Source organism: Eulemur rufifrons, chromosome 8 (assembly GCF_041146395.1).
Source record: "Eulemur rufifrons isolate Redbay chromosome 8, OSU_ERuf_1, whole genome shotgun sequence".
Taxonomy (NCBI): domain Eukaryota; kingdom Metazoa; phylum Chordata; class Mammalia; order Primates; family Lemuridae; genus Eulemur; species Eulemur rufifrons.
The window spans coordinates 94,858,824-94,873,735 of record NC_090990.1 but is presented as its reverse complement, the minus strand read 5'-3'; the positions used below and the strand labels follow the sequence as shown (position 1 = coordinate 94,873,735).

At 59.0% G+C, this 14,912-nt stretch overlaps 10 non-coding genes across 10 annotated transcripts; 6 read left to right on the top strand and 4 right to left on the bottom strand.

Moving 5' to 3' along the window:
* Positions 1–652: 652 nt before the first annotated feature.
* TRNAG-GCC (transfer RNA glycine (anticodon GCC)) lies at positions 653–723 on the bottom strand. Its single transcript has one exon. It is a non-coding gene; the product is annotated as a tRNA-Gly (tRNA).
* Positions 724–1,652: 929 nt separating this feature from the next.
* On the bottom strand, positions 1,653–1,735 carry TRNAL-CAG (transfer RNA leucine (anticodon CAG)). Its single transcript has one exon. It is a non-coding gene; the product is annotated as a tRNA-Leu (tRNA).
* Positions 1,736–2,373: 638 nt separating this feature from the next.
* Positions 2,374–2,445, top strand: TRNAD-GUC (transfer RNA aspartic acid (anticodon GUC)). The gene has a single exon. It is a non-coding gene; the product is annotated as a tRNA-Asp (tRNA).
* Positions 2,446–3,242: 797 nt separating this feature from the next.
* TRNAG-UCC (transfer RNA glycine (anticodon UCC)) lies at positions 3,243–3,314 on the top strand. The gene has a single exon. It is a non-coding gene; the product is annotated as a tRNA-Gly (tRNA).
* A 281-nt stretch (positions 3,315–3,595) lies between these two features.
* TRNAE-CUC (transfer RNA glutamic acid (anticodon CUC)) lies at positions 3,596–3,667 on the top strand. The gene has a single exon. It is a non-coding gene; the product is annotated as a tRNA-Glu (tRNA).
* A 4,981-nt stretch (positions 3,668–8,648) lies between these two features.
* Positions 8,649–8,719, bottom strand: TRNAG-GCC (transfer RNA glycine (anticodon GCC)). Its single transcript has one exon. It is a non-coding gene; the product is annotated as a tRNA-Gly (tRNA).
* A 929-nt stretch (positions 8,720–9,648) lies between these two features.
* Positions 9,649–9,731, bottom strand: TRNAL-CAG (transfer RNA leucine (anticodon CAG)). The gene has a single exon. It is a non-coding gene; the product is annotated as a tRNA-Leu (tRNA).
* A 638-nt stretch (positions 9,732–10,369) lies between these two features.
* TRNAD-GUC (transfer RNA aspartic acid (anticodon GUC)) lies at positions 10,370–10,441 on the top strand. Its single transcript has one exon. It is a non-coding gene; the product is annotated as a tRNA-Asp (tRNA).
* A 328-nt stretch (positions 10,442–10,769) lies between these two features.
* Positions 10,770–10,841, top strand: TRNAG-UCC (transfer RNA glycine (anticodon UCC)). The gene has a single exon. It is a non-coding gene; the product is annotated as a tRNA-Gly (tRNA).
* A 281-nt stretch (positions 10,842–11,122) lies between these two features.
* On the top strand, positions 11,123–11,194 carry TRNAE-CUC (transfer RNA glutamic acid (anticodon CUC)). The gene has a single exon. It is a non-coding gene; the product is annotated as a tRNA-Glu (tRNA).
* Positions 11,195–14,912: the final 3,718 nt, after the last annotated feature.

Genomic DNA, 14,912 nt, shown 5'->3' with positions numbered 1-14,912 from the left:
CAAAAGCTGCGGATTGGGGTTCGGGTGGGGGGGTTCTCGGTGGCGGTGGGTGGTGCGTGGCGGACTGGGAGACATACGGTGGATGAGCGCAATGCACTGAATCCGGACCGTGCATATGCGATGATATTGTCCGTGTGCTTTTCAATTTGCTCGTGTGGTTTAAGGACTATGTGACCCTCCAGGAGAAGGTGATGTGTGCGCCAGTCTTCAGAGACTCGCTGTCCTTGCTATGGGTTGGGCAGCCACGACAGCTTCTCAGGGTGCGGGGAGCCAGAGAGCGAGGCAACGTGGTGAAAGGCGAAGAGAAGAGGTGCGGCGGGCGAGTGCAAGCGTGTGGCGCCTGGTGGTATTCCTTGAGGTGAAATGCGTGTGCGGAGTGAGGCGGCGGCAGGCCAATGAAGAGAATGGGGACCAGGTAGGTGTGTGGCGGGAGCGTGGCTGAGCTGAGCTGGAAAGGTGTCTCGGGGGGCGTGGACGACCGGCTTCTTGGGCCGGGGCGAGAGAGGTGCGGGGGGAAGGGGCAGAGGTGGGGTGCGCTGGCTGGCGGGCGGAGCTGGTGTGGGACAGGCGCTTGCGGCTCCGCTGGAAGGAGGAGGCTGAGTGGAGCGCCGCCAGGCATTTGTGGCTGCAGGGCCAAAAGGGGACGGTGGGCTGCATGGGCCGGGAATCGAACCCGGGCCTCCCGCGTGGCAGGCGAGAATTCTACCACTGAACCACCCATGCACTGGGGCCGGGCACCCACAGAGGATCCCACAGTGGCGCTGGCCACCGGCCGCCGGCCCCTGGTCACCGCCCACCGCCGCGGGCATCTGCTGCGTTTGAGCGCGCACCAGGGGCCCGATGGGGCCGGGAGCCGACGGTCGACCCGTAGGAGAGGCTCGGGTCACGTCGAGGGCACTGGGGCGCGCGCGCCCGCTCAGGGAGAGGGGCGGGTACGCCGGGTCCTGGGCTTTCTCTGTCGCCCAGGGCGGCGGGACGGGCTGTCGGTGTCGCCAGAGGAAGCCAGGAGAGGGAGCGGCCCTGGCCCGCGCCCGGACGCCAGGCGGGGGCCGCGAGGGTGGGTGGAAAGGACGGCATGTCGGGTGGTGTGGCTCTGGTTGCAGAAGTGCGCGGCTCGGAGAGCGTGTCGCTGTCCTCGCGGCAGGAGCTGGAGGGCGAAACGGGGCGGGGGCGGGGGGGCTGGCACTCCACAGCGGACAGATCGGGGCCGAACGCTTGGGTGCGGGTGGTGCAAACGGGGTCGGGCTGTGTTGCAGGGAGGAGGGGGCGGAGAGGGGTGCGGCAGGGGGAGGGGCGGAGGAGAAAGGCGCGGAAAAGCGAGGAAGGTGGACAGCGAGGTACTGAAGCGTCCAGGTGTGGGGCCCAGTCAGAGGGATGTGTGACTTGGCGGGGAGTGGGTCTGTCCGGATGTCAATTGGCAGAGGGTGGAGGGCGCTGGGTCCCGGTACTGGGGTATTTCTGCGACGCCAGCGCGTGAGCAGGAAGAAGGCATGTGCCTGAGCAGTTGCTGCGTTTGAGAGGCGTGCGTCAAGGGCGCGGGCGCGAGCGCGAGCGCGAGGCAGGAAGGCAGAGTAAGGTGGACAAGGGTTGCGGTGGGCTTTGCCCGGGCGCTGGGGGACCGGGCATCCGGCGGGCGGGCCAAAAGGTGTGCTTGTCAGGAGTGGGATTCGAACCCACGCCTCCAGGGGAGACTGCGACCTGAACGCAGCGCCTTAGACCGCTCGGCCACCCTGACGGCGGACCCGGGCGCCACGCCGCTCGCCTGGCTGCGACGCGGCGCCAACGCCGGCGCCCTTGGCCGGCGCCTTGCCCGGTGCGCAAAAGACCGGCCGCGCCGTCAGAGGGGGGAGAGCCGTGCGAGCAGGCGCGGCTCGCTCCGGCGTCGACGCCCCCACTCCTCCAGGCCCGCGCTCCCCCAGGTCCCCGCCCCGGACCCAGCCGCATGGGGCCCGCCTGCCGCCGGCCCCCACCCGCGCCTCTCCTCGCGCGCTGCAGCACGGCGCGCGCCCTCCACCTCCTCGCAGCCTTGCTCGCTCGCCCGCGCCTCTTCGTCCAGGCGCCATCCCCATACCCGCGCTGGAGGCAGCAGGGAGGGCGCACTGGGAGGTTCCACTGCACCGAGGTACACAGAGGTCGGGGTGCGGCTCTGGGTCCGGGCGGGGTCGGAGGGTGCTTTGTTGGGAGTCGCGGCAGGCTGGCTTCGGCGACGGGGGGTGGGGGCGGGGGTGAAGCAGCAGCGCCGGCGGCGGCGGGGGTGCGGTGTTTTGGGGGTCGGGCACGTGCGGGCCGCCTGCGGTGGGCAGGGAGAGGAAGGCGGCACTAGGCGTGGGCGGGTCGCAGAGGGGTCTGCCACCCGGGCCACCGTCACCGCCGTCCTCGTTAGTATAGTGGTGAGTATCCCCGCCTGTCACGCGGGAGACCGGGGTTCGATTCCCCGACGGGGAGGCAGCTGCCCTTTTTGGCCACCGCCTGGGTCCCGGCCGCCCCATGCGGGACCCAGCCTCTGGCGCCCAAGGGCCCTTCTTCTCCTCTCTCCGCCCTCCAGCCGGGCGCCCTCTGGTGCCTGGTCCGCATGGGCCCCGTGCCCCGTCCCCCTTTCGGCCTCCCAGGGGCCACCCTGCACCCTGGCTCCCTTGATCACCGCACCCCCCCCCCCCCACACACCACCTCCTTCCCCTTCCTCCTCGCTGGCCTCTCGCTCGCATAATCGGAGCGGCCTCCTCGCGCCCCCACGGCTCCCGTCGAGCGTCGCCCCCCAAATTGGGAGTCGGTATGGGCTCCAGACGACGACGACGACGACGACGACCGCACAGGCCCGTGGGCGGGCGGGGAGGCCGGGCGGGGGGGTGGGGCCGGAATGGGGAGGTGGGGTTGGGAAGGGCAGGCGTAACAGTGAGTGCGCCGCGTGTGCCGGCTGTGGCCTCGCCGGGTCCCTGGTGGAGAAGCGGTGTGGTGAGCAGGATGCCGGACGAGCCCTCAAGCCCGCGGGGCGGGCGGGGGGCGTGGAGTCGAGGGCCCAGGGGCAGCAAGGCAGCTAGAGCGCCACCAGAGAGACGCAGGAGGCGGGCGGTCCGGAGCAGCTGCGCCGGGCTTGCTCATGTGGGGCGCGCGGCGGCCTCGGCTGGCACCTTGGCAGTGCGGAGCTGAGGGCGGGAGGGGCATCGGGGCAGGGCTGCGCCGGGCGTCGGCGGGGCGCTCGTGGCAGCCCCGGGCCGGCGTGGCGGGGCTGCCGGGGCCGAGCGGCGTTGGTGGTATAGTGGTGAGCATAGCTGCCTTCCAAGCAGTTGACCCGGGTTCGATTCCCGGCCAACGCACTAGACCGACCTTTTGCTGTAGGTCCAGGTGCGGGGCCTTGGCCGGTGGGCTGCGTGCGTGCGTGTGTCCCTGTGTGCGTGTGGCGGGGGCAGGGGGCGCGCGGGGCTGGAGGCCGCTGCAAGTAGAGGAGCTCTGCCAGGGCACGCCGATTGCCAGGGGCGGCGGGTGGCTGGTGTTTGTTTTAAACCGAAGCCGGGGCCGAGCGCCAAGGTAGCGCCGCCAGCGCTTGCGACCCTGGCGCTGCGTCCAGGAGGCGCAAGCATGGCAGGCTGGCCGTCGTTCCCTGGTGGTCTAGTGGTTAGGATTCGGCGCTCTCACCGCCGCGGCCCGGGTTCGATTCCCGGTCAGGGAAGCCTTTCTTCTTTCGCACTGCCTGCCAACCTTGCCGGCGTCTTCACACCTCCCCTTTTGACCAACGGACTCGCTCGCTTCTCCAGCGCCCTCCACGTGCGGCCCGACCCCTCTGCCCATCCGGCCTTTCGGCCCGGCTGGCCGCCTTCAGGCCTTCAGCTTCTCTGCTCTCCCTTGCCCGACGCTCGCCTCGCTCCCGGTCTTCCTCAGCCCCAGACTCGCCTGGCCGCGACAGCCTTTCCCCTCCCGTGGCCGCCGCCGGACACACAAAAACTCGCCACGCGCGCGCACGCGTGCGAGCACACCCACACCCACACACACAGACGCAGACACGCACCCACGCACCCACCACGCGTACACACATACCCAAGTCGCTTCTGGCCCCCCGAACGGGCCAGGGCTCTCCAGCAGCGCCGCTTCCGCCAAGCCGAGCCACGCGGCTCACGCGCCACTTCTGCTCTCCCTTGCTGGGACATCTGCGCCCACCGGTTCGGCCACTTACGAGGGTCTGCGGTCTGTGACGTCGCCACTCAGGCGGTCAAGCGCTCTTGCTTTTGCACGCCGTGCCTGGCCTCGGGCGCCGGCCCCTGATTGGGCTCCACGTGTGTCAGTGGCTTATGACCGGGAAGGGGGCGTGGAGCTTGTGGGAGCCGAGGCTCCAGGCAAGGCGTTGGGGAGGCAGGGGTGTGAAAACGAATCTTTTTTGAAAAATAAAAATGGTTTTTTATTGATCCATGAGGTTTGTGCATATTTGGGGGGGACCTGCAGAGAATGTGTAAGGATCCAGTCAGGGCGTCCATCACCTTGACAATTTATCATTACTATTGATATGTGTTGAACACCTTTCAGGTCTTCTCTTCTAGCTGTGTTGGAATATACACGTCATTGTTAATTAACGATATTCACTACAATCTTCTGCGGGAAGTCAGAACTTACTCCTTCTACGTAACTGTCTGTCTGTACCCTTTAACAACCCCTCTTCATTCTCCTACCCCCACCCCCGCCCCCCCCCTCAAGCCCCCATGCCCCACCGCCTGGCACCCTCCCCAGGCTCTCCCTCCAGGAGATCAACTTCTTTAGCTCCCACATATGCGTGAGAACATGTATGTTTGTCTTTCTGTGGCTGGCGTATTTCGCTGAACACAATGACCTTCAGTTTTATCCAAGAGGCTGCAAACCATAGGATTCCATCCTTTTCTGTGGCCGAATAGTATTCCATGGTGTATATCTACACCGCATTTTGTGTATCCATTCACCCGTTGATGGCCACTTAGGTCGATTCCGTGCTTTGGCTATGGTGAATAGTGCTGCAGTAAACATGGGGGTGCAGGTATCCCTTTGACGTATGGATTTCTGTTCCTTTGGATGCAGACCCAGCAGCGGGCTTGCTGGATCTATGGGAGGTCTATTCTTAGGCTTCGGAGCAGTCTCCCTACTGTTCTGTACTCATTTACAGTCCCACCCCAACAATGCAGGAGGGTTCCCCTTTCTCCACATCCTCGCCAGCATCTGTCACATTGCCTGTCTTTTTGATGTGAGCCATTTCAACTGGGGTGACAGATGATATATCCCATCGTGGTTTTGATTTGCATCTCTCCGATGCTTAGTGGCGTTGAGCGTTTGTTCATATACCTGTCAGCCATTTGTATGTCTTCTTTTGAGAAATGCCTGTTCAGAGCTTTTGCCCAGTTTTGAATCGGATTGCTCATTTTTGTTTTTTGGTTTGTTGTGTTGTGTTTTGTTGTACCATTGGGTTGTTTGAGCTCTTTGTGCATTCTGGTTATTAACCCCTTGTCAGATGGACAGCTTGCAAATACTTTCTCCCATTCCGTGGGTTGTCTCTTCACTTTTCTGACTGTTTCCTTTGCTGAGCAGAAGTTTGTTGTTGTTGTTGTTGTTGTTTTGTTTTGTTTTGTGCTTTTTGGGTTTGTTTGTTTGTTTTAACTTGATGCGGTCCCAATTGACTCTTTGTGCTTTGGCTGCCTGTGCTTTCGAGGTCTTACACAAAAACTCTCTGCCCAGACCAACGTCCTGAAGCATTTGTCCAATGTTTCCTTCTAGTAGTTTCAAAGTTTCAGGTCTTAGGTCTAAGCCTTTAAACCATTTTGATTTGATTTCTGCATACACTGAGATATAGGGGTCTAGTCTCATTCTTCTGCAAATATTAATAGATGTCCAGATTTTCCCCCACACCGTTTATTGAGAAGACTGTCCCTTGCCCGTTGTATGCTCTTGGCACCGTGCTCGAAGGTGCCTTGGTTGCAAATGCCTGGATTCTATCTCTGGGTTCTCTACTCTGTTCCATTGGTCTACGTGTCTGTTTTTATACCAGTCCCATGCTGTTTTGGTTCCTATAGATCTGCAGTACAGTTGCAAGTCGGGTAGTGTGATGCCTCCAGCTGTGTTCTTTGTGCTCAGGATTGCTTTGGCCATTCCGGGTCTTTTTCTTTTTATAAGTGGTTCCGTACAATATTTAGGATCCTCCCCTCCCCGCCCCCACCCGGGCCCCATTGCTGTGGGGATTGACATTCCCACCAACAGTATGTAAGAGTTCCCTTTTCTCCGGATTCCGGCCCGCGTCTGTTACTTTTTTAAGTACTAGCCATTCTAACTGGGTGCAGATGATAGCTCATTGTGGTTTTGCTTGGCATTTCCCTGTTGATGAGGGACGTTGAGCATTTTCTCATAATCCTGTTGGCCATTCGTCTGTCTTCTTTTGAGAAGTGTCTACTCATGAGCTTTGCCCGCTTTTTAACGGGATTTTTTTTTTTTTTTTGGGGTGTTGGCTGTCGAGTTGTCTGGGTTGCTTTGTGGGTGCTGGATATGAAAATGAGGCTTGAGAGGTCCGACTCGCTAGATCTACCGGGCAGAGGAGGCGGAAGCGCGGAGACTGAGGAGCGGGTTGGGAAATCCGCACAGCCAGGCCGACCGGCGGCGGCGTGGGGAGATGCGTGTCCAGATAGACGTCTGGCCGGCATCCGATGGGCATTTCATTCCCGACGCTCTCCATCTGGTCTCCGAACGGCAAAGAACATGCCGAGAGCGCCCCTACGTCCGGCGCCTAGATTTCATTCCTGATCGTTTCCCCTTCCCGCCTTACCTGCTGTCTACTACCCGGCTCTCCAGCCGCTGCCCGTCGCCATCTCTATCCATCTCATTCTGTGGCTGCTCCCCAAAGGACACTGCAGGGCTCAGTGTGCTTCATGCCAGAACTTTATTTGCAGGTCCAACTGACGTCCAACGTACTGCACTAATCTGCGTTGTGACGTCGGCGGGGACCTTGAGGCCTCGGTATCACGTGCGGAGACGAGCCCCTGTCGGGACAGGGGAGCTTGCCATCACCGGGGGAGGTTCTCTCGCGAGTGTGTCGTGGGTGGGTGTGAGTGGGTGGCAGCGATGGACGTGCGTGTCCCTTCCCGTGGGTGTCATCTCACACAGCCCAGGGCAAAGGGCATGACACCATAAAGGGGAGGGACGCCCGCCCACAGTGCTGGGAGTGGGGATGTGTCGGGGGTGTGGGTGGGTTGCAGGGTGTGGGGTGTGGGGTGGGAGAAGGAGTCCAGGGTGTCCGGGTGGAGCCCGGGACTCGCTGGAACGGGCTGGGGGTGCGGCTGGCCAGTCAGGCGGGGCTTCCGCAGACGCCTGGGGCGGGTGGGCCCGCGTGATCTCGGGTGGCCGCGGAGGTGGCGGGTGTCTCCGGAGCCTGTGAGAGGCCGGGAGAGGGGGGACGCGAGTTCGTTAGAGCAGGACGTGTGAGACAGGGGCGCTGGGAAGCTGGGTCCCGGGGTGTGTGTGTGTGTGTGTGTGTGTCCGTCTGGCTGGCTGTGTGTGTGTGTGTGTGTGTGTGTGTGTTGGCGCCAGCGGGAGCGGGGGGGGGGTGTTTGGGGGGCGGGTGGATTGAGTTGTGTGGGGGGAAGAAGGAGAGGCGGGGGCGGTGTCGGAGGTGGCGGAGGGAGGGCGAGACTGGAGGCTGGCAGGAACAGCAGATTGCCAGCCTGTGTGTGAGTGGGCTGTGGTCCAGGCAAGACCCAAGATGGAAGCCCGTGCGGTCAGAGAGGACCCCCCGTGGGCGAGATTGGGGTGCTGGGCCGCCATACGGTCAGACTAAAGAGTGAGGCTGGGGCTGAAGGCTGGTGGGGGAGCAGGCAAGGGTAAGGCTGAGAGCATGAGAGAGCGGGTCTGGGCAAGGTCCGAAAAGGGTAGGGGATGCAACTGGATCCGAGACCTAAATAACCCCTCATCAGGACACACGTTCACAGTCTCAGGTGTGTGTTTGGGGCTGAGAGTAGAAGAGACCCGAGGGACAGATATGCAACTGCACGAACGTTGGCAAAAGCTGCGGATTGGGGTTCGGGTGGGGGGGTTCTCGGTGGCGGTGGGTGGTGCGTGGCGGACTGGGAGACATACGGTGGATGAGCGCAATGCACTGAATCCGGACCGTGCATATGCGATGATATTGTCCGTGTGCTTTTCAATTTGCTCGTGTGGTTTAAGGACTATGTGACCCTCCAGGAGAAGGTGATGTGTGCGCCAGTCTTCAGAGACTCGCTGTCCTTGCTATGGGTTGGGCAGCCACGACAGCTTCTCAGGGTGCGGGGAGCCAGAGAGCGAGGCAACGTGGTGAAAGGCGAAGAGAAGAGGTGCGGCGGGCGAGTGCAAGCGTGTGGCGCCTGGTGGTATTCCTTGAGGTGAAATGCGTGTGCGGAGTGAGGCGGCGGCAGGCCAATGAAGAGAATGGGGACCAGGTAGGTGTGTGGCGGGAGCGTGGCTGAGCTGAGCTGGAAAGGTGTCTCGGGGGGCGTGGACGACCGGCTTCTTGGGCCGGGGCGAGAGAGGTGCGGGGGGAAGGGGCAGAGGTGGGGTGCGCTGGCTGGCGGGCGGAGCTGGTGTGGGACAGGCGCTTGCGGCTCCGCTGGAAGGAGGAGGCTGAGTGGAGCGCCGCCAGGCATTTGTGGCTGCAGTGCCAAAAGGGGACGGTGGGCTGCATGGGCCGGGAATCGAACCCGGGCCTCCCGCGTGGCAGGCGAGAATTCTACCACTGAACCACCCATGCACTGGGGCCGGGCACCCACAGAGGATCCCACAGTGGCGCTGGCCACCGGCCGCCGGCCCCTGGTCACCGCCCACCGCCGCGGGCATCTGCTGCGTTTGAGCGCGCACCAGGGGCCCGATGGGGCCGGGAGCCGACGGTCGACCCGTAGGAGAGGCTCGGGTCACGTCGAGGGCACTGGGGCGCGCGCGCCCGCTCAGGGAGAGGGGCGGGTACGCCGGGTCCTGGGCTTTCTCTGTCGCCCAGGGCGGCGGGACGGGCTGTCGGTGTCGCCAGAGGAAGCCAGGAGAGGGAGCGGCCCTGGCCCGCGCCCGGACGCCAGGCGGGGGCCGCGAGGGTGGGTGGAAAGGACGGCATGTCGGGTGGTGTGGCTCTGGTTGCAGAAGTGCGCGGCTCGGAGAGCGTGTCGCTGTCCTCGCGGCAGGAGCTGGAGGGCGAAACGGGGCGGGGGCGGGGGGGCTGGCACTCCACAGCGGACAGATCGGGGCCGAACGCTTGGGTGCGGGTGGTGCAAACGGGGTCGGGCTGTGTTGCAGGGAGGAGGGGGCGGAGAGGGGTGCGGCAGGGGGAGGGGCGGAGGAGAAAGGCGCGGAAAAGCGAGGAAGGTGGACAGCGAGGTACTGAAGCGTCCAGGTGTGGGGCCCAGTCAGAGGGATGTGTGACTTGGCGGGGAGTGGGTCTGTCCGGATGTCAATTGGCAGAGGGTGGAGGGCGCTGGGTCCCGGTACTGGGGTATTTCTGCGACGCCAGCGCGTGAGCAGGAAGAAGGCATGTGCCTGAGCAGTTGCTGCGTTTGAGAGGCGTGCGTCAAGGGCGCGGGCGCGAGCGCGAGCGCGAGGCAGGAAGGCAGAGTAAGGTGGACAAGGGTTGCGGTGGGCTTTGCCCGGGCGCTGGGGGACCGGGCATCCGGCGGGCGGGCCAAAAGGTGTGCTTGTCAGGAGTGGGATTCGAACCCACGCCTCCAGGGGAGACTGCGACCTGAACGCAGCGCCTTAGACCGCTCGGCCACCCTGACGGCGGACCCGGGCGCCACGCCGCTCGCCTGGCTGCGACGCGGCGCCAACGCCGGCGCCCTTGGCCGGCGCCTTGCCCGGTGCGCAAAAGACCGGCCGCGCCGTCAGAGGGGGGAGAGCCGTGCGAGCAGGCGCGGCTCGCTCCGGCGTCGACGCCCCCACTCCTCCAGGCCCGCGCTCCCCCAGGTCCCCGCCCCGGACCCAGCCGCATGGGGCCCGCCTGCCGCCGGCCCCCACCCGCGCCTCTCCTCGCGCGCTGCAGCACGGCGCGCGCCCTCCACCTCCTCGCAGCCTTGCTCGCTCGCCCGCGCCTCTTCGTCCAGGCGCCATCCCCATACCCGCGCTGGAGGCAGCAGGGAGGGCGCACTGGGAGGTTCCACTGCACCGAGGTACACAGAGGTCGGGGTGCGGCTCTGGGTCCGGGCGGGGTCGGAGGGTGCTTTGTTGGGAGTCGCGGCAGGCTGGCTTCGGCGACGGGGGGTGGGGGCGGGGGTGAAGCAGCAGCGCCGGCGGCGGCGGGGGTGCGGTGTTTTGGGGGTCGGGCACGTGCGGGCTGCCTGCGGTGGGCAGGGAGAGGAAGGCGGCACTAGGCGTGGGCGGGTCGCAGAGGGGTCTGCCACCCGGGCCACCGTCACCGCCGTCCTCGTTAGTATAGTGGTGAGTATCCCCGCCTGTCACGCGGGAGACCGGGGTTCGATTCCCCGACGGGGAGGCAGCTGCCCTTTTTGGCCACCGCCTGGGTCCCGGCCGCCCCATGCGGGACCCAGCCTCTGGCGCCCAAGGGCCCTTCTTCTCCTCTCTCCGCCCTCCAGCCGGGCGCCCTCTGGTGCCTGGTCCGCATGGGCCCCGTGCCCCGTCCCCCTTTCGGCCTCCCAGGGGCCACCCTGCACCCTGGCTCCCTTGATCACCGCACCCCCCCCACACACACACCACCTCCTTCCCCTTCCTCGGGAGGGGCATCGGGGCAGGGCTGCGCCGGGCGTCGGCGGGGCGCTCGTGGCAGCCCCGGGCCGGCGTGGCGGGGCTGCCGGGGCCGAGCGGCGTTGGTGGTATAGTGGTGAGCATAGCTGCCTTCCAAGCAGTTGACCCGGGTTCGATTCCCGGCCAACGCACTAGACCGACCTTTTGCTGTAGGTCCAGGTGCGGGGCCTTGGCCGGTGGGCTGCGTGCGTGCGTGTGTCCCTGTGTGCGTGTGGCGGGGGCAGGGGGCGCGCGGGGCTGGAGGCCGCTGCAAGTAGAGGAGCTCTGCCAGGGCACGCCGATTGCCAGGGGCGGCGGGTGGCTGGTGTTTGTTTTAAACCGAAGCCGGGGCCGAGCGCCAAGGTAGCGCCGCCAGCGCTTGCGACCCTGGCGCTGCGTCCAGGAGGCGCAAGCATGGCAGGCTGGCCGTCGTTCCCTGGTGGTCTAGTGGTTAGGATTCGGCGCTCTCACCGCCGCGGCCCGGGTTCGATTCCCGGTCAGGGAAGCCTTTCTTCTTTCGCACTGCCTGCCAACCTTGCCGGCGTCTTCACACCTCCCCTTTTGACCAACGGACTCGCTCGCTTCTCCAGCGCCCTCCACGTGCGGCCCGACCCCTCTGCCCATCCGGCCTTTCGGCCCGGCTGGCCGCCTTCAGGCCTTCAGCTTCTCTGCTCTCCCTTGCCCGACGCTCGCCTCGCTCCCGGTCTTCCTCAGCCCCAGACTCGCCTGGCCGCGACAGCCTTTCCCCTCCCGTGGCCGCCGCCGGACACACAAAAACTCGCCACGCGCGCGCACGCGTGCGAGCACACCCACACCCACACACACAGACGCAGACACGCACCCACGCACCCACCACGCGTACACACATACCCAAGTCGCTTCTGGCCCCCCGAACGGGCCAGGGCTCTCCAGCAGCGCCGCTTCCGCCAAGCCGAGCCACGCGGCTCACGCGCCACTTCTGCTCTCCTTGCTGGGACATCTGTGCCCAGTCGTTTGGCCACTCTGGTTGGCCCTTGCTGTGTGATGTTTCCATTCATGCCAACCATAGCTCTGGGCTTTCGAAGGCATGCTTCGTAGTTTGTATATGCATTTTTGAAAATCATTGTATATTGTATGTTAGATTTTTTTTTTTTGCCCAGTTTTCGTAAATTGTAGTGAAATGACAAGTCTTACTGAGTTATTTTATGAATTTTTATAAATTATCTAAGTGTATATTTCTCTACTTATATATCGTGACTGGTTTTTTGGTTGTTTTAGACAGAATCTCACTGTTGCCCGGGCTAGAGTGCCGTGGTGTGAGCATAGCTCACAGCAACCTCAATCTCCTGGGTTTAAGCAATCCTCCTGCCTCAGCCTCCCAAGTAGCTGGGACTACACGTGCTGGGCACCACGCCTGGGTAAATGGTTGTTCCCATTATTTGTTTGCCAGCTAATTTTTTCTATTTATAGTAGTGACGGAGTCTCACTCTTGCTTAGGCTTGTGTTGAACTCCTACCCTGAAGCAATCCTCTGGCCTCTGCCGCCCCGAGTGCTAGGATTACATGCGTTAGCCTCCTGGCTGGGCCATATATGGTGCATTTACAGTTATATTACAGGTATATTACGGGTTGGTGTTTGGTTTGTGTGGAAAATCTGGTGAAATATACTGCATGTATAAGCCTGAAAGATGTTCGTCAGTTTTTGTGGACCTGCAGAGAAATCATGCAGGACTGGCTTTTTCTGCCCTGTACGTGACCAGAGCTTGTTTGTTGTCTCTTAAGAGTCCCAGTTGAAGGTTCAAATAACAGCAGTGCGGGCATCTGCTTGACTACAAGCTCTAGGACCCTGATCAGGAACCATGAGGCTAGTCTCCTCCTGGATTCCTGACAGATGGAAACTGACATAATAAACATTTGTTATTTTTAGCTGCTAAGTCTTGGAGTAATTTTTTTCTTTACCTTTTTTTTTCCTTTTAAGAAAGATAAGGTCTTGCTTTGTCACTCAGGCTGAAGTGGAGTGGTGCAGTGGCATTAGCATAGCTCAATGTAACCTCCACCTTCTGAGCTGAAGCAATTCGCACCTCAGCCCCTGGGAATAGCTGGGACTACAGGCAATGGCTCCCATGGCCAGCTAAATTTTATTTTATTTTATTTTATTTTATTTTTTAGAGAGACAGATATCTTGCTATGTTGCCCAGGCTGGTCTCATCCTGGCCTCAAGCAATCCTCCCACCTCAGCCTCCCAAAGTACTGGGATTACAGGCATGAGCCACTAGGATTGGCCTGGAGTAATTTGGCTTGGAGTAATTTATTATGTAGCCATAGGTAATTAATATATATACTATGTTAAAAAGTAAATTGTATCATAGTGTAATCATATTATATTATTGTAAACCATATTAATGCGTTTTTCATATAAACCCTTGAAATGTATGAAAGGTAATATAGTTGATAGGTACTTATGTCATTTGTCCTGCTATACTATATATTTTTATAATTAACTTTTTTTACAGTTTATTGATACGTAATTCACATACAATAAAATCTACACACTTGAAGTGTAGGATGCTATAAGTTTTGAGCATCCATGTATACATGGAACAGTCACTACAATCAAGATCATGAACATGTTATCACCCCCAAAAGCTTCCTCATGCTCCTTTCTAATCCCCTCCTTCCCATCCCTTCTGAGGCAACAACTGATTTCCTTCCTGTCACTACTGATTAGATTGTATGTCCTAGAACATGGCTGTCCTATAGAATTTCTATGATAAAAAAAGTTCTGTATCTGCATTGTTCAACATGGTAACCACAAGCCACATGAAACGAGGCTAGTCCAAATTAAGAAATCCTGTAAGTGTAAAATATGCACTGTATTTCAAAGACTTAATATAAAAACAAGAATGTAAAATATCTCACTACTATTTCTATACCAATTTTATATAGAAATGATGTTATATTGGATTTGTTGGGTGTTATTGGATTTGTTGGGTGTTATTGGTTGAATTGTGTACCCTTCCAAATTAATATGTTGAAATTCTATCTCCTAGTACCTATAAAGATAACCATACTTGGAAATAAGATCTTTATTTTCTACGTATTTAGGTAAGATGAGGTCATTCTGGAGTAGAGCAGGCCCCTAATCTAATTTGACTTGTGTCCTAATTACAAAAGGGAAATTTGGATACAAAGACAGACTTACACACAGGGAGAACACCATGAGAAGTTTAGAGTTTGGAGAAGTTTGCTGCCATAAGCCAAGGAGCTACCAGAAGCCAGAGGCCTGGAAGGTATCCTTCTCTGGATCCTTCAGAGGGAGCATGACTCTGCTGACACTTTGATCTCTGACTTCTACCCTTCAGAATTGTGAGACATAAATTTCTGTTCTTTAAGCTACTCAGCTTGTGGTACTTTGTTATGGCAGTACCATAAAACTAATACATTGGGTTAAATAAATTTTTAAAATTAATTCCACCTGTTCCTTTTTACTTTTTAAAAATGTGGCTACTAGAAAATTTGAATTTGTTATATTTCCAATGGATAGCACTAGTCTAGAGGAACACTTAGCAACAATTTAAAAGAATTGTTATGGCTACATAATAGTTATATCTTTATAGAGTACCTGTGATGTTTTGATACAGGCATACAATGTGAATTAATCAAATCAGGGTAATTGAGGTATCCATCACCTCAGGCATTTATCATTTCTTTGTGTTAGGAATATTCCCATTTCACTTTTTTAGTTAAAGTATACCCTAACTTATTGTTGATTATAGTCATTTTGTTGTGCTATCAAATGTTGTTCATTCTATCTCACTATCTACATATATTTTTTAGCAACAAATTTATCTTGTCAGGTATACTAGGAAGCCATTTCTTCTCCAGCCCTTCATGTGGGATGCCTATTTCACATCCCCAGTTAATATGGAAAGTCAAGCTACAATCAGCAAACTGCAAGTGGTATTGCCTTTAGTATTCACCTAGAACACTCTCCCATTTATCTGTAATCCAGCTCTTGAACTCTCAGGTCCTCTTGATGATCTATCTTGAAGAATTCTCTGGCTTTGACACTTGATACTCCGTCCTGGACATAATTCTTAGTTTTCCCTTTAAATCCATGAACCTCTAGCTATAGACATTTTTGCTATCAACCTATCAACAGCCATCCATCCATCCTTACCCCATAAAACCATATCTGTTGGGCTCACCTGCTTTATTTTGCTACTGGGGAAGAGAATTAAACAT